Genomic DNA, 21009 nt, shown 5'->3' on the forward strand with positions numbered 1-21009 from the left:
CCCGTGTTTCACAAGAGATCCTTAACATTTTAAGCACCAATTGTATTGACTAATGTACGTCTTGTAACCTTTAAGACATAAATAGACAAGACATAGATATGAGTGAATAATACTGAGTGACTAGGTTAGGGCGAGGAACATAGTACAGTGTCTGACTTTGGAAGAATGCCTACTGTTTTAGAAACCTTATTGCCATGATCATAATCGTATGGGTTAAAAAGCATTTGTTGTCACTCCTACACTGTGGCTTGTTGAGCTTGAAACCTTTGCTCCTTGTTCGTGTTACATCTGACCTTTTGAAGAAATTGTATGAATCAATATCCTCCAAATTGTTCAGTATTTTAAAGGTTTCGCTCTATTACTCTCTCATTTGCATATATCTAAGCATATAGATTAGATATAGATTTAGATTAGATTTTTATTCAGGTAAAGGTACATACATTGCAGATGAGTTACAAAGGGAAAGACATGACTAGAGTTCACTAGCTCTATTGGAAGAGAAACGTCTGCAAGACAAGTGTGGGCAAAAATTAGGTAGCAGCGGCTCACAACGACCCCCAACGGCTTCATTTTGTATCTTCTCCAACTTGCCCATCCTACCTTTACCAAAACAAGAAATGACAGGTGCAGCATAATCAATAAGAAATCTTACAGTACTCAAGTACATCATTCGTAGCACTTGGACTCCCACTCCTTTCCACAGCATGCCAAGGCCTTCAGAGGTTGTAATCTCTTCCGACATTGACTCAACAGTCTGTTCATCTCAGTTTCCAAACTCTCATAGGTATATCCAACATATATGCCTAAATATTTATATATATTAACTCTCTATATTTTTACCGTTTATTTCCAATATAATGGGCCTCCGACTTCTACATTCAAACTTTAGTTTTGTCTTCATTAACCACTAGTCCCATGTGGTGACACAGGTTTCCGAAATTGTCCAACACTGTTTGAACTTTGAAATATCTTTGCCCTGAAACAAAATATCATCGCATATATGATTGGAGTTACCCAATTTGAGTATTTCTCAGATGCTATCTTATTCATTAGTACATTAAACAGGGTGAGACTCAACACTCCTCCCTGAGGTGTGCAGAGTTCTTGACCTTGATACCTTGAACCTTGAACCATACAACCTTGATACCACACCTGAGCCTTCCTTTCCTGAAGATAATCCCCTATCCAGCGCAATAATCTCCCTTCAACACCAAGACCAGCTAATTCATATAAAATAACCTCTTTGTTGGCTTTATCAAAAGCTCCTTATAAATCAATAAAAATTCTATAATAATCATTACCATTAGCTAGACATTTAATAATACAGTCAGAGGTACTTTTTCCTCTGAGGAACCCGAAAAATTATTAGACAGCTGATCACCTATTATATACAAAAGTTTATTTAAAATGATCCTCTCCATCATTTTACAAAAACACGAGGTTAAAGACACAGGTCTGTACTCTCCATTGGCTTTAGGGATAAGGATGATCATAGTTCTTTTTCATTTACTGGGAATTCTGCCCTCTTTATAACTAATATTAAAGAGGTCTAACAGCGGGCTTTTCGTCATAATGGCAAGTTCATTAAGTATTTCATAAGTTACTCCATCCTCCCCAGGGGGCGGTAGATTTCCCAACTTTAATCGCCGTTATTAGTTCTTCTCTGGTAATACCTGTGCAAGTGACATCACCACTGTTACCTGCTGTAAGTATAAAATCCTTTCTTAGATCTTTCCAAGAATCAAACGACTCTCTCGTTACAGCGGGTAATTAAATGAACTAAGTTTGGCAGCTTCCGCCCATTTATTTACGAGACCTTTTGCAATTCCTTACGGGTCAGGATGTGCAACAAAATTATGCTTTTTACCCCTTATTTCATTTATGTCTTGCCAGATTTCCTTCAAGTTTGTTACTCCTAACTTTCTCTGCAAACTCCTGCCAATACTTGCTCCAAATTTCCTTTCTCTTCTCCGCACACTTTTATGGGGGGATGCTTTTCTATACCAGATGTTTTCCGGTTCAATGTTGCATTAAATACATCTACCTCCTTAATTAAATCTTAATAAAATGCTTCTGCCGAAACTGGCTTATAAGTATCATACCAAGACTTAATATGACCAACAAGACCCCTTAATTCTCCCTTATTAAACTTTAAGCTTTTCCTCTGAAGGCAGGCATGCTTTTTATCTAGTTTAAGCTGTATTTGTAATGCAAAATCTCTTAGCATTTCATCCACAGTAAGACAATTCTCCTCTATGCCCTCAGCATTTATCAAACAAGCATAATCTAATCTCCCTCCCCTCAGATGAGTAGGAGAGGGCTCGCCCAGCAGTTGAACATCTTCATGTTCAACATGTTCATCTTCATGTTCAGAATGTTACCATCCCTATCCCCAGTTTCCTGGAGTGCTACTATGTTAATATTCTCTCTAAGAGTATAATAGTGTACATCCACCGCTCTAGTTTTTAATCCATTAACGTTCCAAGATAATATTATCAATCTACTTTCATCCATGATTAATAATAAAACTACCTTTGCCCTGTCCGTCACATTCCATGAGATACGAGAGTACCTTAGAAACTTCCTTCCAACTCCGTAATATTTTTTCTTTCTCCTCACTTGCACAACTACTACTAACATCGAAGGTAATAGTATTCATATCTATTTTCTTTGTTATTTCTGTATACCTTTTTACTTATAATAATAATAATATATAATAATAATAATTTTTATTTAGGCAAAGGTACATACATAAAGAGATTTTACAAAGTTTGTTGGCTTTATAGATAAGAGCTAGTACATACAATGCCTAAAGCCACTATTACGCAAAGCGTTTCGGGCAGGAAAAAACACTACTGACTAAAGCTTAAAACTAATGGGTAAAAAGAAAAAAATGCGTTGAGTACAAATAAAAATAGAGGTAAAAGAGGGGGGAACATTGTTGAAGAAACAGCACAAATACAATTACAAATTATTACAGAAAATTACATTAAAACAGCGTTGATTTGAAAAACAAAAAAAACAAAAAACATACATGGGTTGACAATAGAGGGGTAAGGTAGGTTACAGGGAATTTATTAGGTATAGCTTCGTTTTTAACTTAAACTGGTTGAGAGAGGTACTGTCTTTAACATGGTTGGGAAGGTCATTCCACATTCTGGGCCCCTTGATTTGTAGAGCATTTCTGGTTTGATTAAGTCGTACTCTAGGAATATCAAAACTGTATTTATTTCTGGTGTGGTGCTCATGGGTTCTGTTACAACCTTCTATGAAGCTTTTGAGATCAGGATTGGCATTACAGTTTAGCGTTTTATATATGTATAGTACACATGAGAGAATGTGCAGTGACTTAATGTCTAACATATTCAGGGACTTGAGTAGGGGTACCGAGTGATGTCTGGGGCCAGAATTGGATATTGTCCTAATAGCAGCTTTGTGTTGAGTAATTAGAGGACGTAAGTGATTTTGGGTAGTAGAGCCCCAAGCACAAATACCATAGTTGAGATATGGATAGATAAGGGAGTAATAGAGAGTCACCAGGGCAGGGCGTGGTACATAATATCTGATCTTAGAAAGAATGCCCACAGTTTTTGAAACTTTTTTTGATATGTTTAGAATGTGTCCCTGGAAATTCAGCTTGTGGTCAATGAGAATGCCAAGGAATTTGCCATCTAATTTGTTACAAATTTGGGTATTGTTTATTTTGAGATTTATTTGATTAGAGGATTTATTGCCAAACAGAATATAGAAAGTTTTGTCAATGTTAAGGGTGAGTTTGTTGGCAGTTAGCCACAGATGGACTTTATTTAGCTCAGTATTTACTGTGGCATTTAGAGCAAGGGGATCAGGACTGGAGTAAATGAAGGTTGTGTCGTCAGCAAATAGGATTGGTTTGAGGTGTTGGGAGGCATTTGGAAGGTCATTAATGTAGATGAGAAAGAGGAGAGGGCCAAGTATGCTGCCCTGGGGAACACCAATGTTGATGGGTAGGGTGGGAGAAATTGTATTTTAACGAAGGTACCCCCCAGGTGTAGGGAGGAATGATCTTTTCCAGGTATATTTTGAAAATCAGCATCGTTTTGCCAGTCGTTTTTCAGTCGTTTTTCAACACACACCTCTCAGTTGTACACCAGACGTCACGTCCTTCACTCACCAGACCACTCCACAAGTGATCATTTGAAATTTCATCATGGAATTCCAATTGACTTATAATCGATCCAGCAATGCTGCTCAGAGTAGGAAAAGACCATCGATAATGGACACCAGTTCCGAAAGTGACGGCGAGTGGCATCACGTGACTAAGGCTAACAGGACAAGCCACTCCATGACGACCCATCGCCCATTAATCTCTCCAGCTTCTCCAGCTCTCCCAGCGCCTCAGACTAGATCTACGTTTCCGGTCTTCAAAGTGCAGCACACGGAAGGTAAGTCTTCCTACGCTACTGTAGTGGACCTGGAAAAAGAGTACCCCCAGCTCCAGGTCAGGGCAAAACCTAATCTCAAAGGAGAATACATTCTAAGGCCAAAAGACGAGTCGGCCGCTACGATTCTAAAAAACTACGCAAAATGTGAGGAATTGAAACCAGAGGATAAAATAAGTAAAGTCATTGTCCTCCATTATCCCTTGCATATGGGCCTTGGCCATCTCGAAAAGCTGAACTATGTGGTGTCAGCAGAGAGATGCCAAGTACGAACAAAACAAGAAACTCGACAAGTCCTTCTCACAGTAAGAGGACGGATCCCAGAAAAACTTGACCTTGGAATCTGGGGGGTGTTCCAACACAGGCCTTACACCCCAGAACCCCTAAGATGCTTTAGATGTCAGAGATTTGGGCATCACAAAGATGGCTGCCAACGCCCAGTGAGGTGCGGAGTCTGCAGCCAGTCCCATGATACAAAAACATGTATTGATAAATTCAAGGCAAACCACCCTGTTCAGGCAAAATGCCCAAATTGTTCCAAGGCACATCATGCCTGGAACTTGAAATGCCCTGAAAGGCTCAAAAGGCTTCAAACGAACCCCACCACGCCTACAGTGGAGCCGAAACCCCACCAAAACGAATACCAGCTCCGATGCCCACTAAAACCGCGTGGGGTCTACCCATTCAGGAAGAGGGGGCACACGGCCCTTCACCATCGGCCATGGTGAAGGGTGAGAAGACAGTACAGGACAAAAAGAAAGATGGAGGACACAAGACTCATGTTCAAAGCAGTCGGCCTCCCATTTCATCCAGCAAGCACACTGGGGCCAATAGGAGTAGCAATTCCAGTGCCAAAGTTACCACCGAGAAGGGTCTAAAAGCCACTAGGCCCTCAACCTGCACAACATTAAATAGTGCTCCCACTGAACTGAACGCTCTCTGGCCAATGCTCAAAACTTTGGTCACTGAGTTAATCGAAAGTCTGCTGTCTTCACATGGAATCAAGCAAACCACAGAGACTCGGAAGACAATTGAGCACAAGCTCAAAAAATTCGAAGATGTAATATCCACACCGTCAAGACAGCAGGGCAGAGGCACCCCCATAAAAAGCAGATAGAGTCCAGGTCGTCGGAAAGCGACATTGATGAGGCAATTTCAGGACCACTAAGAACCTATACCCCAATTGCAACTTCCATGGCGTGTTCATCAGACTCCATGGATACCACGGAATTATCAGCACATTCCAAGAACCTAGAATTCTAAAGATCCTGCAATGGAATGCGCAAGGACTGCGCACTAAATTGCAACACTTGAAATGCATAGCAGCAACCAAAGGCATAGACATCCTGATACTACAGGAGAGCTTGCTTCGAGCCGGATTAGAACCTAAAATCTCAGGCTATCGAGGCTTCTTCCTTCCATGGATCAATGGGCAATCCAGGGGATGTGCAATCTATGTAAAAAGTGACCTGATCTCCAAATCCATAACCAGCCCACCCAATTGTGGAGCAGGGACAGAGGTAATGGGAGTCACCATTGAGCTAAGACACGACAAACTTGAAGTGTTCAATGTGTACAGGTCTCCACAAGCCGAAATGGATCTCTCTGTGTTATTTGGACACGCGACAACAACAAACACAATCATTTGTGGAGATTTTAATGCCCATCATCGATTGGCACTGGGCTCGAACAAAACAAATGAAGCCGGCATACACATTACACATCTACTGGACCAGCTTCCAGAAATACAAATCCTAAACAAGAATGAACCTACCCACATCCAAGGAGGCAGATTAGACCTAACCTTCGTTTCAGCCTCCCTAAGAGATGCAGCAATATGGTCAGTTGAGCCCACACTCACAAGCGACCACTATGGGGTCCAAATTGATCTTCAGTTAGACCTACCCACCCCACCTCCGCCTCCATCTGAAGCCTGGAACTTTGCTTTAGCAAACTGGGACCGATTTCAAAACCTCATTTCAGAGTGGCAAAGAAACTATGATCTTCCCGAAGACATTAATCAGGCAGAACAAGAATTTGTCAAAGCGATTCAAAGTGCAGCCAACCAATCAATCCCACTGAAAAAACAGTCCACCGGACACCATAAAGATCATTGGTACTATTGCGAACGCGTCAAAGAACTCAACCATAGACTCAATAGAACAAGAAAGCTATACAAAAAGCAGCCAAGTGACCGCAACAGGATCTTACTTTGTGAGGTCAAGGAACATGTACATCGAGAGACCAGACAAATAAAAGAACAAAAGTGGCTAGAATGGTGTTCACACCTGAATGAACACACCTCTCTCGGGGAGATGTGGCAGCAAATTCACCGGGCCAAAGGGAATAAAACACCTAAAGCTCCACACCCAAAGGATCCTCAACAGGAAGCCGAAGTACTGGCAACCAGGTTTGCAGAGAGAGCAGCCAGCAATCAACTTCCACCAGATGTATTAGCAGTACAGACCGGACTAGAGGAAGAAAGGTGGCACAGAATCCTTACAGCATGTGAAGAAGTCTCTGACACTAATGCCCCCTTCACACTGGATGAGCTCGATCGGGCAAAGAAAAACTCCAAGGATACATCCCCTGGAGCCGACAAAATAACCTATAAAATGATTAGAAACCTCGGCCCAGAGGGAGACGCTGCATACCTAAGGTTAATTAATTTAGCCTGGACTTCTCAAACTAGACCTTCTGCTTGGAATAGAGCAGACATAGTGCCGATCCCAAAACCCAAAGATCCAGCTAATCCCAGGCCCATCTCTCTCCAAAGCTGTGCAGCCAAGACGGCTAACAGAATGGCACTCAACAGACTGGAGTGGAAAATGCCTAAACTGCACCATGATATGTATGCCTATAGAAGAGGGGTTGGCACAGTGGAATGTATTACAACTCTGTTAGCCCACTTGAATGACAGACCAGGAATGCTGATATTCCTGGACCTCGAAAAAGCCTTTGAACTGGCTAGCGCCCCAGCTATTCTCTGCTGCCTCATTGACAAAGAGGTCAGAGGCAACCTGCTCTCCTGGACCAAAAACTGTCTCATAAACAGAGAAGCAAGAGTAAAACTTCATGGCACAGTCTCTGAGTACAAAAGACATGAAAATGGTACACCGCAAGGAGGTATTCTTAGCCCTCTTCTCTTCAACTGTTTAATGGAAAGAATAATGAGGTTGAAACTCCCACATCACTGCAGGCTGCTAAACTACGCGGACGACTTTGTCATCATCATAAAAGGAAGGGATGCGGCGCGCCTTGCACCCAAATGCTTAGACTGCATCAGTAAAGAGGCAAAACAGATTGGGATCAAACTCAACCCCTCAAAGTCAAAGGCCATGCCCATAAAAATAGCGAATCCCAACATCCAACTCACAGTACAGGGTCAACCAATAGAATGGGTCGACACCTATCAGTATCTAGGAATCATCCTGGACACACACATGAATTTTAATGCTGAGGTCACATACTTGAGAGAGCGAACTGCGGCCCGGACGGCAATCCTCAGGTCGCTAACCTCCCTTTCTGGAGGAGCCAATCTGCAAGTCCTTCGCACATACTATGTACAGGCAGTCAGATCAGTGATCGATTATGCCGCACCTGCACTCACAAATCTATCACACCAACAGTGGAAAAAGCTTGAAGTTGCCCAAAACAATGCTATGAGAGCTGCACTGGGAGCCCCCATGTGGACCAGGCTTGAAACTCTTAGACTGGAGACGGGTTTGCCCTCTCTACAAGAAAGAATATCACAAAGGACAGCTACAATTATCAGTAAGATAATTATTTCTTCTGATCCAATCCCAGTACGACAGGCCTTGGTGGTTGGACTAGGCCAAAACAATGGAAACTCTTGGGTTGCAAGAGCAGGAAAAGTCCTAAACAGACTACATTTAAAAAACATGATTCTTGATAGAGAGGGTGATCATCCACACCCAAATTACACTCCTTCCGCGCCGTGGGAAGAGCCTACTTTCAAAATAGTAATAGAAAGTCTCCCAATGAAAAAGGCTGCCTATGATCCGACAATCCTAAGGCGCATAATAGAAGAGCAAATGTATAGCATAGCAGTAGCAGGAGCCACCCACATCTTCACAGACGGATCGGTGGACACAGAAAATGAGAGTGCTGGCGCTGCTCTTTGCACGACCAGCGTTCAGGCATATTGGAGACTGGGAGGACTAGTATCATCAACCCAAACTGAGCTGTTCGCCATACAACAGGCATTCGCATATGTGATTGCACAAAACACTCAAAATGCAATCATACACACAGACTCAAAAGCTGCACTTCAAATACTAGGACAAAAACAGTGGAAAGATAATGTGGAAATAATTACCACCATTTTGTATCAAGGAGCAGTCGCTAAAGGCAAAGGCCTCAACATAACTTTAAACTGGATCCCATCCCATATTGGAATCCCATTAAATGAAAAAGCTGATGAAATTGCTAAATTGGCAACTCGTCATCCAGTGATACATAAAACAATTCAACCCAGCCTAGAGAACATAAAAAACATCATCACCAAAAAACTCTCACATCTCAACAAAGCCTACCTACACCAGAGAATAGCTGAAGGTTCGCCATCTGCAACATGGTATCTTCAGGCAACCAAATTAGAAAGGTTAAATATCCCAAAAGGAATCCACAGGGAAATAGCAGTTAGGCTATATCGACTACGTCTAGGTTACAGATGCAACTGGGAGATTGGTGAACCCCGACAGAGAGAGTGCATCTTCTGCCAAACTGTCACAGAAAAGCCATTACTTCACTATCTTCTGGAATGTGAAGCAACCAATGACCTTAGAAGAGCTTTAAGAGTTCCTGAATCATGCAGTGGCCACCCTGAAGCCATCAACACAGCCACTCTCCTGGTCAACAAAGGTGTCCAGCAGCTGGACACCCTCATAAAGACTGTGAAGCAGTATCCTCCCCCACGATAACAGCTTGATGGTTAAATGCAACCTCAGAACACTGGGGGAAAAAAAAAGAAAAAAGAAAAAAAATTAATAATTACGGGAGACATCTCCCGTCACGCAGGGTGCAGTTGCACCTCCACAAATCTCCAGTATCAGCTCTTGATACTGGTAATGGCTCAAAAGGGCCACCACTTACGGGCTATTCATGCCCGTGCCACCTTTTGGGTGTCTTAATCTTTATCAATCAATCAATCGTTTTGCCACGTACCGCTTCGGTGGGTAGGCGGTTCCATGAGTTAATAACTCCGTGGGTGAAAAAGTATCTCCTGTAACTGGTAACTGGCTATTCAGACGAAGGACTTCGGGTAGATGTAGTTTACATGGACCTGAACAACGGTCGTAGTCTGCTGTCTGCTCTGTGTCGAGGCTGTAGCGTCTTGGGTCGATTAGAACTGTACACGCCGAGTGCTACATTCTTGACTGGAGATTGTACTGTGTGCTATTCGATTGATTGATGAAGATTAAGCCACCCAAGAGGTGACACGGGCAAGAATACCCCGTAAGTGGTGGCCCTTTTGAGCCATTACCAGTATCAAAAGATGATACTGGAGATCTGTGGAGGCGCAACTGCACCCTGCGTGACGGGAGATGGCTCCCGGACCAAATGGTGTGTGCTATTCTGATTTATTTATAAAGATTAAGCCACCCAAGAGGTGGCACGGGCATGAATAGCCCGTAATGTGCTATTCTCAAGTCGCTTGCTTATGTACGGTGACGACACCTCACAGTAAGATATAGAAGGGTGGAAAACCGTTACCTGTAAATAGGGATAGGATTAATGCTTGTGTAATTAGTTATGCCATTATGATGATGAGATAATGGAGTATAAGGATTACTCGATCACTACATCACCTTCAACTATTACCAGGGGAACTATTCCATGGTCCAGCGATTTTCTGAAAAGGAGTTTCACTGGCAAGCATAGTGAATTGAGAGCATAAGAATAAAGGTAACTGCAGAAGGCCTATTGGCCCATACGAGGCAGCTCCTATCTATAACCACCCAAACCCACTCATATACATGTCCAACCCACGCTTGAAACAATCGAGGTCCCCACCTCCACCACGTTACGCGGTAATTGGTTCCACAAATCAACAACCCTGTTGCCAAACCAGTATTTACCCAAGTCTTTCCTAAATCTAAACTTATCCAATTTATACCCATTGTTTTGTGTTCTGTCTTGTGTTGATACTTTTAATACCCTACTAATATCCCCTTTGTTATGTCCATTCATCCAATTGTAAACCTCTATCATATCACCCCTAACTCTTCGCTTTTCCAGTGAATGCAATTTAAGCTTTGTTAATCTTTCTTCATATAAAAGATTTCTATTTTTGGGAATTAACTTAGTCATCCTACTCTAGACACGTTCAAGTGAATTTATATCCATTCTATAATATGGCGACCAAAACTGAACTGCATAATGTAAATGGGGCCTAACCAGAGCAAGATATAGCTGAAGAACCACACCAGGTGTCTTGTTACTAACACTTCGATTAATAAATCCCAGTGTCCTATTTGCCTTATTACGAGCATTCATCCTTTTTTTTAAATTCTTACTAATCATAACTCCCAGATCCCTTTCACAATCCGACTTCGCAATCTCAACACCATCTAGCTCGTATCTTGTAACTATCATCATTACCTAGTCTCAAAACTTTACATTTATCAGCATTAAACTGCATCTATCAATCTTTTGACCATTTCAAAACCCTATTTAGATCAACTTGAAGTGATAGTGAGTCTTCTTCCGTGTTAATTTCCCTACCTATTTTCGTATCATCTGCAAATTTGCAAATGTTGCTACTCAACATAAGAACACAAGAACACAAGAACAAAGGCAACTGCAGAAGGCCCACCGGCCCATACGAGGCAGCTCCTACCTACAACCACCCAATTAATTTGCCAGTTCCTTTACGACTTGGGACTTAAATCCATTTACACTTTGGGCTTCTGAGTCTTTTAGTTTGTCAATGCTCTTCCTGATTGTGTCGCGTGTAATTGGTATTTCTCTTAATTCATTCTCCTTACCTCCGACAAACATTTGTGTTGGTGATGGGATGTCATTCAAGCTTTCTAGTGTGAACACTGATGTTAGGTATTCATTGAGTGTGTTTGCCGCCCTTTTATCATACAACTTAAAATTGTTAGTCTCATCTTTTATGGGTCCTACGGAGTCAGTTCTTTGTTTGGGTTTTACTTCGTATATATTGCCCGAAACGCTATGCGTATTAGTGGCTTTAGGTATTGTATTTTAAATTTTAAAATTTTGCCCCGAGGAGCGAGTTTATTGGGAGTGCTTAGCTGTATCATTAGCAAGGTAATTAACTATAGTTTGCTGTGCTCCGTCCTTTAACAAATCCATTGACCCCTCCCCTAACCTGCCTATTTTGTGCAATAGTCGGTTTAGGATGATCCTTTCAAGCATCTTCCAAGTGCATTACATGAGACTGATAGGTCTATAATTGCCAGGGTCATTGGGTTTCGGTATTGGGACCATTATTGCATGTTTCCATTGTGTGGGCAACACTCCACATAGGAATGACTTGTTAAACAGGTGGAGTAGTGGATTGCCAGACACTTCACACAGTGCATTGAGTATGTCGTAGGTGACGCCATCTTCACCAGGTGCTGTACATTTACCCTTTTCATAGCCCCCTTTACTTCCTGGGCTGTAATTGGTTCCCCATACTCGTCATCACTAGATTGTGCTCTTTTTATCCTAATCCTTCTGTCATTATGTCGGAGGAGCTGTTCCCTGCTTACTTCTGCAGGGAGGGAGGAGGATGATGCTGCATCACTCCACTTGTGAATTAGTTCTTCAGCCTTACCCTGGGGGTCGTTGTGAGCCGCAGGCCGGGCTCTGCTCCCCTTAGCTACCTGAATTTTTGCCCACACTTGTCTTGCAGACGTTTCTCTTCCAATAGAGCTAGTGAACTCTAGTCAATGTCTTTCCCTTTGTAACTCATCTGCAATGTATGTACCTTTACCTGACTAAAAAATCTAATCTAAATCTATATCTAATCTATATGCTTAGATATATGCAAATGAGAGAGTAATAGAGCGAAACCTTTAAAATACTGAACAATTTGGAGGATATTGATTCATACAATTTCTTCAAAAGGTCAGATGTAACACGAACAAGGAGCAAAGGTTTCAAGCTCAACAAGCCACAGTGTAGGAGTGACAACAAATGCTTTTTAACCCATACGATTATGATCATGGCAATAAGGTTTCTAAAACAGTAGGCATTCTTCCAAAGCCAGACACTGAACTATGTTCCTCGCCCTAACCTAGTCACTCAGCATTATTCACTCATTTATCTATGTCTTGTCTATTTATGTCTTAAAGGTTACAAGACGTACATTAGTCAATACAATTGGTGCTTAAAATGTTAAGGATCTCTTGTGAAACACGGGTATTAATTAAAAAATTTATTATGTAAAATAAATAAAAAAGGCCCAAGGGCCATGAAGTAACATGAATGCAAGGCCGGCACAAGCTGGCGTAAGTAGAGAAGACGGAAGATTCTTCATATTAAAAGACCCTGCTTCTCCAAGATGGCAGTCACACCCTGCTTGCCCTGGACAATCACCATATGGAGAAGGACTGTTTACTGTGAAGGGAAGTCCACAAATGCAATGCCAGCATGAGTCAGTCTTGAAGGGTAAACGATGATGGCACCCTCACAGTAACACAAAAGCCGAGCAAGCCCAGTGAGGAAGACCTGTTGATGGGAAGGAGGAGAATCATTAGTCACAACAAAATCCACATAGAAACAAAGGAGAGAAAAAAAATAAAGTGGATGTCTTCTTTTTGTATAGACATAATAAATATTGCCATTTGGCTATGTATTTATATGATATATAATAGAATACAGCATAAAACAAAATAAGAAGGGTGATAGGAGAAGAAAAGATTAGTGTTCAGTGAGAATCCACAAGGTCTTCCCTGAATACTCTATTTTCTTCAAGGCTGTGGGTCCCTACAATTGCACCAGAGGTGGTACACACCCCTATTATTATTTAAACAGGTGAGTACACACACGGTGTTAGCAAACTTAGCCTCCAAACACACACACACATGGTATCAGCAAGCTTAGCCTCCAAACACACACACACTCATGGTATCAGCAAGCTTAGCCTCCAAACACACACACACACATGGTATCAGCAAGCTTAGCCTCCAAACACACACACACACATGGTATCAGCAAGCTTAGCCTCCAAACACACACACACACACACGGTATCAGCAAGCTTAGCCTCCAAACACACACACACACACATGGTATCAGCAAGCTTAGCCTCCAAATACACACATGGTATCATCAAGCTTAGCCTCTAAACACACACACACACACACAAACGGTATCAGCAAGCTTAGCCTCCAAACACACACACACACACACACATGGTATCAGCAAGCTTAGCCTCCAAACACACTCACACATGGTATCAGCAAGCTTAGCCTCCAAACACACACACACATGGTATCAGCAAGCTTAGCCTCCAAACACACACACACAGAAAATGGGGACATTGAAACAGTTGATAAACTTGATTTCAAGAGAGAGAGGTCACTATGGGGAACTTCAAATTTTTTTTAATAAGTAATTACGCAGACTTGTTGCTAGACAGGGAAGTAAATTAAATGTATGCCAAATTTTGCAAAATATACAATGAAGGCACACAAACATTCATACCAAAACAGAGATGCAGGGCCGGAAAACAGGATTGGTTCAACATAAATTGAGAGAGGGCCACAGACCAAAAGACACAAACATGGAATGAAAGACATTGAAAAACTACAAGCAGATGTCAACAAAGTTTTCGATTGGGCAGCAGAAAATAACATGATGTTTAACAGTGATAAATTTCAGGTACTCAGGTACGGCAAAAATGAGGATCTGAAACATAATACAGGGTACAAAACACAATCGAATCTTCCCATAGTAGAAAAACAGCATGTCAAGGATTTGGGAATAATGATGTCCGACGATCTAACGTTTAGGGAGCATAACCAAGCAAATATTGCGTCGGCCAGAAAAATGATCGGATGGATTATGAGAACTTTCAAATCCAGGGATCCCATCACAATGGTTGTACTCTTCAAGTCACTTATGTTGTCCCGTCTCGAGTACTGCTCAGTATTCACTTCCCCCTTCAGAGCAGGAGAGATTGCTGAAATAGAGGGAATACAGAGAACATATACGGCACGCATAGACGAGATAAAACACCTAAATTATTGGGATCGTCTCAAAGCTCTCCAAATGTACTCTCTAGAAAGGAGACGAGAGAGATACCAAATAATATACACATGGAAGATACTGGAGGGCCAGGTCCCAAATCTACACAGTAAAATAACAACGTACTGGAGTGAACGATATGGAAAAAAATGCAAGATTGAACCAGTGAAGAGCAGAGGTGCCACAGGCACAATCAGAGAGCACTGTATAAACATCAGAGGTCCGCGGTTGTTCAACGTCCTCCCAGCGACTATAAGAAATATTGCCGGAACAACCGTGGACATCTTCAGGAGAAAACTGGACTGTTTTCTAAGAGAAGTTCCGGATCAGCCGGGCTGTGGTGGGTATGTGGCCCTGCGGGCCACTCCAAGCAACAGCCTGGTGGACCAAACTCTCACAAGTCGAGCCTGGCCTCGGGCCGGGCTTGGGGGGTAGAAGAGCAGAACCCCATCAAGCAGGTATCAAAATAGAAAGAAGCCAAACCCCCAATCATACCAGCGATACAAAGATGCGAGAAACAACTATACAGCAGTAAGGGAAGAGGCAGAAAGAAATTTTTAAAAAGGGATAATGGATAAATGTAAAACAGAACTGGGCCTATTCTAGAAATTCATAAACAACAAATTGCAGGTAAAGGATAATATCCAGAGGTTGAAAATAGGAAACAGATTCACAGAAAATGATAATGCAATGTCTGAAACATTAAACCAAAAGTTCCAAAGTGTGTTTATACAAAATGAAATCTTAAGAGAACCAGACACAATAAGAATTTCTGAGAACATCATAGAGCGTATAGAGGTGTCTAGAGATGAAGTGGAAAATATGCTAAAGTAGCTAAGTAAGAACAAAGCAGTTGGTCCAGATGGAGTTTCACCATGGGTTCTGAGAGAATGTGCATCTGAGCTCAGCCTTCCACTTCACCTGATCTTTCAGGCATCCCTGTGTACAGGAGTCATAGCAAACATGTGGAAAAAGGCTAACATAGTTCCAATCTACAAAAGTGGCAACAGGGAAGACCCCACCTCTCTCAGTTATAGACCTGAATCATTGACAAGTGTAACAGTGAAAAGATTGAAAAAAAAATAATAAAAACTAAATGGATAGAACACCTGGAGAGAAATTATATAATATCCCACAGACAGTATTGTTTTCGATCTGGAAGATCCTGTGTATCGAATTTACTCAGTTTCTATGATTGAGCCACAGAGATTTTAAAGGAAAAAGGTAGTTGGGTCGACTGCATCTATCTAGACATAAAAAAGGCTTTCGACAGAGTTCCACATAAGAGGTTGTTCTGGAAACTAGAAAATTTTGGATGGGTGACAGGTAAGCTTCTAACATGGATGAAAAATTTTCTGACTGATAGAAAAATGAGGGCAGTAATCAGAGGCAATCGGACTGGAGAAGTGTCACAAGTGGAGTACCACAGTACATGCACCAGAAATGTTCATTGTCTACATAAATGATCTACCAGTTGGAATACAGAATTATATAAACATGTTTGCTGATGATGCTAAGATAATGGGATGGATAAGAAATTTAGATGATTGTCATGCCCTTCAAGAAAACCTGGACAAAATAAATATATGGAGCACCACTTGGCAAATGAAATTTAATGTGAATAAATGCCATGTTATGGAATGTGGAATAGAACATAGATCCCACACAACCTACAAATTATGTGAGAAATCTTTATATAATTCTGATAAAAGAAAGAGGTCTAGGGTTGATTCTAGATAGAAAACTATCACTTGAGGCCCACATAAAGAACGTTGTGTGAGGAGCCTATGCCACGCTTTCTAACTTCAGAATTTTGTTTAAATACATGGATGGCGAAATACTAAAGAAATTGTTCACGAGTTTTGTTCGGCCAAGGCTAGAATATGCAGCGGTTGTGTGGTGCTCATAGCTTAAGAAGCACATCAACAAACTGGAAAAGGTGCAAAGACATGCTACTAAGTGGCTCCCAGAACTAAAGGGCAAGAGCTATGTGGAGAGGTCAGAGGCATTAAATATGCCAAAACTAGAAGACAACAAAAAGAGGTGATAAAATCACTATGTACAAAATAGTAACAGGAATTGATAAAATCGATAGGGAAGATTTCCCGAGACCTGGAACTTCAAGAACAAAAGGTCATAGATTTAAACTAACTAAACAAAGATGCCAAAGAAATATAAAAAAATTTCCTTTCGCATACAGAGTGGTACACGGTTGGAACAAGTTAAGTGAGAAGGTGGTGGCGGCCAAGACCGTCAGTAGTTTCAAAGCATTATGTGACAAAGAGTGCTGGGTAGACGGGACACCACGAGCGTAGCTCTAATCCTGTAACTACACTTAGGTAACTACATTTGGTGTCAGCAAGCTTACCGTCGAAACACACACAAACAGCCTGCCTATTATTCAAGGCCTTCTCTGAGTACTCTCTATTTTCTTCTCTGAGGCTATGGGTCCCTAATCTTGCACCAGAGGTGGTACAACTTTTAAGTTTTTAACTACTGCACTGAGCACCTGATTTTGGCAAAGACTTCTTAGTGCAATTGTCAAGGACATAGTTCTGGTATTTTTTTGTTTATAAATATTCAGGTATAGTTAATGTCAAAATGTTTCAAAACTCAACAATTTATATTTCAAAACAAAAAAAGTAATGAAAACATTACAAAACATTAAAATATAGCCTAATTAATTAATTAATAAAATAGCACAACTCTCAGATTGTCTAAAGGTGCTTTGAGCAATGAAGTAGTTAATTTTATATATATAATATTATATATATAATATTATATATATAATATATATTTACCTGTGACTACTGCTTAGCAAAAATTTGATCTCTGTGAAAATTGGTCTCGTCATTGCTAGGAGATATTTTAAGACCATGATTTGCTGTGGATGGCACTGTAGTCTTCAAGTCATCAATCTAAAAATAGAGGTAATCTTTTAAAATGTAAATTTTGTATAAAAAAAAATGCAAAAATAAATTGCAAGAATAATATGAAGTTATTATACAATTTTTTTTTAATTATTTAAATATTTGTGAGACATTATTAAGAAATGTATGAAGTACAGATTCTCTAAGACCTGATATGTATCTGCTTATGTTCCACCACATTACATTCAGGGCTGAAGAGAAAACACAGCCAGTAAGGTAATGATCACTTAGGATGGACTGGGATGCTACATGTAGGTTGGGGCTAAGCTGCGTGAGGCTAGGATGCCCAGCCTGCCTTGTCTAGGCTGGGCTGGGCTAGGCAACACTAGGAAGGAGTCAACAAATCTCTGGAGTGCCTTACTTTTCCTGATATCCTTAAAAAAGCAAGAATGATGCTATTTTATAAAGGAGGCGAGACAGCAGACATAAACAATTAAAGAAAAATATCAAATCTACTTATACTTTCAAAAATATTTGATTTTTTTTTTTACAAACATCTCTTCCTACTTTGTAAAATTCAACATGAATACAAACACACACACACACATCCCTAGGAAGCAGCCCATAGCAGCTGTCTAACTCCCAGGTACTTATTTACTGTTAGGTGAACCAGATATAGAGAATAACCACAAAATGCTATCTTTATAAGAACTATCTTGTAAAGCCACTAGTACACGCAGCATTTCAGGCAGGATATATAAAATATTATATATATATATATATATATATATATATATATATATATATATATATATATATATATATATATATATATATACACATATATGAATACATACATACGGGACAAAGAGCCAGAGCTCAACCACCGCAAGCACAACTAGGTGAGTACACACACACACACACACACACACACATTATATATATATATATATATATATATATATATATATATATATATATATATATATATATATATATATGACTGTCAGACCATGGAGGAATGATTTTTTTTTAATTTAATTTATATAAAAAATTATTCCTTCTGAAGATGTATTAATATATGAAAGTACTTAAGGAAATTCCTGTTTCAATTCTTCCTCCGTGGTCTGACACTGTCACATTTTTCATCAAGTGTTAATTTTTGTGATTTACACACACGTGGCATGTTTACACACACATTATTTATATTATATATATATATATATATATATATATATATATATATATATATATATATATATATATACAATTGACGATCACAAAACACTGATCATTTTATGCGGAAAATCCACAGAGAAATATGAAATGAGGTGAACGTTTCGGCTTTGTTAAAGCCTTTGTCAACACCAGACTGACCTAACGCAACTGATCTAACTGATCCCGTGGTCAGTCTGGTGTTGACAAAGGCTTTAACAAAGCCGAAACGTTCACCTCATTGCATATTTCTCTGTGGATTTTCCGCATATATATATATATATATATATATATATATGGAACCCTCAACCCTATAAGTGGAGGGTTCCTACATACTCAACCAGAGGTGATACCCTCTATATATTAATAAAAAGGCAAGGCTACCTACCTTGAGGCTACCTTGAGGTGCTTCCGGGGCTTAGTGTCCCCGCGGCCCGGTTGTCGACCAGGCCTCCTTAGGCTATGCTAAATCTTGGCAGGGATTGGCTTGGCTTAGCTGGTCAGGGCTTGGCTAGGGTAGGAAGGACTGGTCATGTTTAATAGCAAGGCAGGGTTAGGCTAGGCAAGACTAGGTAAGGGTATACTGGGATAGGCTTGGCTACGGTAGGCTAGGAAGAGGTAAACTAGGATAAGCAAGGCTGTGCAAGCACTATGCACAGCTAGAATGAACTATGCTAAGATGGTTTAAGCTGGGCTAGGTTAGGATAAGCTGAGTCATGCAGGGCCCCGATTGACCAGTGGAGTCTAATAGTCTAACCTTCTAGCTAGTTTGCTGACCTAAGAGTGTAAATGCCTAGCCCCTAACCTGAGAAATATACAAGAGTTGTTACATTCTTGTACAGCCACTAGTACGAGTAGCGTTTCGGGCAGGTCCCTGGAATACGATCCCCGCCGCGAAGAATCGTTTTTTCATCCAAGTACACATTTTACTGTTGCGTTAAACAGAGGCTACAGTTTAGGATTTGCGCCCAGTAAATCCTCCCCGGCCAGGATACGAACCCATGACATAGCGCTCGCGGAACGCCAGGCGAGTGTCCTACCACTACACCACCTGCTGCAATATTATTATAAAAGAAATATTACTTATTATAATCGTAAATACTAAATACCTGTTGTGTTGATTTAGGGGCGACGACGATCGTGGGATCGGATGCGAGCCACAGGTGGCCTACACCATGCTTTCTAAGGCGTCCCTCTCATAACAAAAACAAATCCGTGCATTCATACACAAACAGAGATCCCGTGGTTATGCGAATACTTGCAATTCTTTTACTTAAAATAATAACAATTAGATTAATAATAATTAACATAATTTTTACTCAAGATTCACAAACATCATTAATACTATTTAAAAAAAAATTTATAAGACATCTAAAAACAGATATACAGACTTTGTGTGATATTTATTTCAACATTATATATTAATAGAATGTTGTAACGATTATTTTTAAATATTAGGTAGTTTCCAGCTACGTAAATCGCATATAAACGTTGCAAAAAGATTTTAGACTGAATTAACACATTACACATTTATGGAGTAATTAACAACAAAACAATCTTTATTTTCATTGCAGAACATATATCAGAGCATACTAGTGACTCATACATTTAAAATAGTGTGATTTTTAAACAATTCGGTTGTAAACCCGCAGAACCGCCTACCCGCCAAAGACGTAACATAAGAAATGGTATATAATTCATTATTTTAAATTACATATATAATCATTAATAATTTTCGGCGGCTATCGAGGTTCTCCATAGGTAAATTCCTGTACTCTAACAAGATGCTACTTGCTGTTTAGCTGTTTAAATTCTTGGAAAATTGTAATGACCAGCGACATAAAATATAACAATGAAATAGTAGCTGGTAACTGTAGGTGAACGAAAAATTAAATTCCAAATTGATTAGATGTTTTTCTAAATATAAAGATCGACCTGAAGGAATTTTATGAATTATGGACTAATTAAACAAAAAAATAGGTAATTTTACTTGAAGAACAGATACCAGAGAATAGTTAGTGAGTACATTTATATTGTATAATGGGAGAAAGCCCCTGGTAGCCGCGAATTAAAATAACCACCTACATTAATTGATAACTAGGAAATAGTATCTGGAAACTTTATCTGAACGAAAACACAATACCAATTTGTTTAGATGTTTTTCTTAATATAAAGATCAACAGTAAGGAATCTTATTCATTATGGACAAATTAACAAAAAAAAACGATAATTTTCATTGAGGACCATATATTAGAGCATACTTAGTCACTTATATA

The 21009-nt window shown here is 40.1% G+C and overlaps 1 long non-coding RNA gene across 1 annotated transcript; it reads right to left on the reverse strand.

Annotated features, from left to right (window-relative positions):
• Positions 1-12833: 12833 nt before the first annotated feature.
• Positions 12834-19709, reverse strand: LOC138359353 (uncharacterized). Its single transcript, XR_011225920.1, has 3 exons — positions 19122-19709; positions 17450-17566; positions 12834-13127 (listed from the first exon to the last, which is right to left on the reverse strand). It is a non-coding gene; the product is annotated as an uncharacterized lncRNA (long non-coding RNA).
• Positions 19710-21009: the final 1300 nt, after the last annotated feature.

Source organism: Procambarus clarkii, chromosome 90 (genome assembly GCF_040958095.1).
Source record: "Procambarus clarkii isolate CNS0578487 chromosome 90, FALCON_Pclarkii_2.0, whole genome shotgun sequence".
Lineage (NCBI taxonomy): Eukaryota > Metazoa > Arthropoda > Malacostraca > Decapoda > Cambaridae > Procambarus > Procambarus clarkii.